The 3,129-nt window shown below is 38.7% G+C and overlaps 1 long non-coding RNA gene across 1 annotated transcript; it reads left to right on the top strand.

Annotated features, from left to right (window-relative positions):
- The first annotated feature begins 274 nt into the window (after positions 1-274).
- On the top strand, positions 275-2,879 carry LOC147531778 (uncharacterized). Its single transcript, XR_015228363.1, has 4 exons — positions 275-416; positions 587-658; positions 1,518-1,591; positions 2,654-2,879. It is a non-coding gene; the product is annotated as an uncharacterized LOC147531778 (long non-coding RNA).
- The last annotated feature ends 250 nt before the right edge of the window (positions 2,880-3,129 follow it).

The raw sequence follows: 3,129 nt of genomic DNA, 5'->3' as shown, positions 1-3,129 counted from the left end.
GTTCTTTACTTTTTCACACCATTTAATTTTCCCTTTACATCGGTTGTCATCGTCACAAGATAAGTCGACCAGTTTTTCAAATGACCTACATAGTTGATCATATCGAATGAGATCGGAACTTACACCCCAATCTTCACCGCCAACACGCATCTTTGTGTATGCTCTCTTTGTAACAGCTCAAGTTTTTAAGGTTAATTTAGGGACTATTTAGCATTTGGGTCAAGTTAAAAGAGGAGTTAAATCAGCAAAGAGTACAATTTATGGGTTATTTTACAAATCAGGACAAAACCAGGGACTGAACAGTAAATTCGGCTGATTTAATAGAGAAAACAAAAATCTGATTTTGTTCCTTATCTTCTATTGACCTGACTGAACTAGGGTTTCATTTTGGGATCAGATAATTCGATCAAAAAAAGGTAATTTTGGGTAAAAATTTATAAGGGAATGTGATATATTTGAAAATCATAGGTTATTGAAAGTTTATCTATTGATTTTAGTTAGATTCTTGGAAGAAAATTCGTTTTCTCTCTCTAATGTGTTGGATGGAGGTTTAATGGAGTTTTATTTTTGTAACTTGATGGAACAGGTGAATTAGGGAAGGATTTAGCTGAGATTGATCAAATAGAGACCATCACAACTCAAATTCATCCCAATCAAGGTAAGAAACCAATAAATTAGATGTTTAAGGTCAAAATTCTTAATTCTAGGGTTTGAGGCTTATGGAATTTGGGGGTTTTTATAATTCATGCAATTATAAGATGTATTTAGCTGGGAATTAGATGATTTTGAGATATACACAAGTTAGAGAAGTTAATTGGGTTAGTTTAATGATCGAACGACAATTTCGAAAGACTGCACAGTGCAGTCTGTTATCGTATAATCTGGGACTTGTACAGTACTCGGATGTGTTTTCCCGAAACACGAGAGTTGTAGTTTAGGATCTTAGCTTTCCATAATGGTATGGTACAACTCGATTCGATATCGGACGAGAAAGTTACGACTGTTTTACTAAACAATGCGCTATTCAGCAAATCTGAAAACTGCCTACTATTTTACTATTTTAGCTAGTCATCGAGATATCGAATGCTGTTTGAGCCTTCATCAATATTGTAGTATGTCTTGTCACGATTCCAGAAAGGTATGGTACAAGTCGTTTCGATCTCGTACGAGAGAGTTATTGCTATTTTAACGAACAATGCGCAGTTAGGAAAATTCTGCTTTGTTGTTGTTCGTATTTTATGAATTTCAAAGGCGATTCACTTGGATTTTGGGGAATACATCTAATGACTAAATGTTAAGGTTATAAGTCAGTTCAAACAGTGATTGATCGACCCCGATTGGGCATGGTTATGAAGTTAGAAGATTGATCGGAATTCGGTTAACTCGAAGTCTTCCAAAATTTACGAGTTTCTTTTAGTTCGTATAGTTTCATTGTTTTCTTTTATTTACTCTTTATGGTATACCACGGTTCTTATCAAAGAACCTAACGTATATTTCTTTTGTCTATGGTTTGGTAGAGGGGGAGCCGGAGCATTTCGTGGACGATTTGGCTACGGTTGCAGCGGAGGACGACTAGTTCCTGTACTGCTTGGTAGGGGTTCTGAATCCATTTCTCAACATGGTTTTATAGATAATGAAATGTGCTAAGTCATATAGTTATATATGCGCCATTATAACTAGAGTTTAGGTAGCATGAAACTCAATTTTAGTTATGAACTGAAATATGCTGGAATGGTTTTGTTGTGATACGAGAAATGCTTTCGAACTGTTTTTACGATGATTGCGAACTACGATTTTCTTGTATGTACCCGACTGCGGATTATGTCAACCTACGGGCACGTAGCCATTGAGGGTAGGATGACATGTGGACACGGTTGTGACCCGTGTGAGACCTGTGAGGTGGGCGACACTAGTCATGAGACCTGTGGGAGTAGAGTGCTTCACTTGCTGGCCATTGGTGCTCGTGCCTCTAGCTCGAGGCTCAGGGCCGTACACCCTGACCGCTCGTTGGGGAGGCGACATTGATTGGGATCCCTCTGCTTTGTGTGTGATGTGGCTATTGGTTGTTTCACTTCTGTGTTTGATAAGATAATGAATCGAATATGAATATTGTTTTGATAAATGAATGAAACTGATTTTAAAAGATCGCATTAGATGCATGACAGGGTACCGAAGAGAATGAGGTTCAGGTCCTTCCATGGGTATTGGGGGACGGCTCTCTTATTCGAACTCGGTGATCTAAAACGTATTTAGATACTTAAGGTATATATGTATCATGAGGTAAACTCTTCAATGATTGCGGAGTCCCTTAGTGGGAGAGGGACTTACCGGCTAGGGGTAAGTCTCTTTCTCGAGGAGACGTAATGCATTAGCTAGTGCCATAAATGGGCTGGTACTATCTAACGCACTCTAGGTTCTCCTGAGGTACTCTCCTCTTATTGGGAGCGCACCATGGGTGGGCAGCTAATCACTGCTATTGCTTGCTAGATTAAGGAAAATGGTTTTGTATATAGTATATATGGGAACTGGTTTGATAACTCGTTTTGTCATGATGTTTACAACTTATTAAGTGAACTTTTACAAACGTGATGGGTTTTGGATTGGTCTTCTACTAGATTAACTCGTGTTGGTGAGTTATCTGACCCCCTACCAGTTGTTAGTGTGCAGGTGTTATCTTTTTGTTCGACGTGGCGAGTTTTGGTTCGTAGAAGACTCTTTTACGTTGAAGTCTTCGGGTGTATGTCGCGTTGGTTGTTGACGCTGCTTTTTGTTCTTTTCCACTAGTTTGTATATATTTTTACTCACAGACAAACATATATATAAATATTTAACACTCAGAGTTGTATATAATGCGTATGAAGGTTTATGAGGCTTTGATAGTTTTTTTTTGTGGTTCGGGTTTCAACCCGAAGTTATGTGAGTTTGTTAGCTTCCGCTTTATAATTTATTCTTGTATATGCGAATGTATGGTTTGCATGACAGGTTTTACAGGTGCGACCGGTTCGATTTACAGAGGAGACTCTGTCGGATTTTTGTCTCGTCTGTGAGTTACCGGGGCGTGGTCGTGTCTATTTTAGGACACGGGGCGTCACACTCTTCACATCTTTTCTCTATCGACATAGAATATAC

This window comes from Eschscholzia californica, unplaced genomic scaffold (genome assembly GCF_041429995.1).
Source record: "Eschscholzia californica isolate CP2 unplaced genomic scaffold, dmEscCali1.0.p SCAF_6, whole genome shotgun sequence".
Classification (NCBI taxonomy): domain Eukaryota; kingdom Viridiplantae; phylum Streptophyta; class Magnoliopsida; order Ranunculales; family Papaveraceae; genus Eschscholzia; species Eschscholzia californica.
This window is presented reverse-complemented; position numbering and strand designations above follow the sequence as displayed.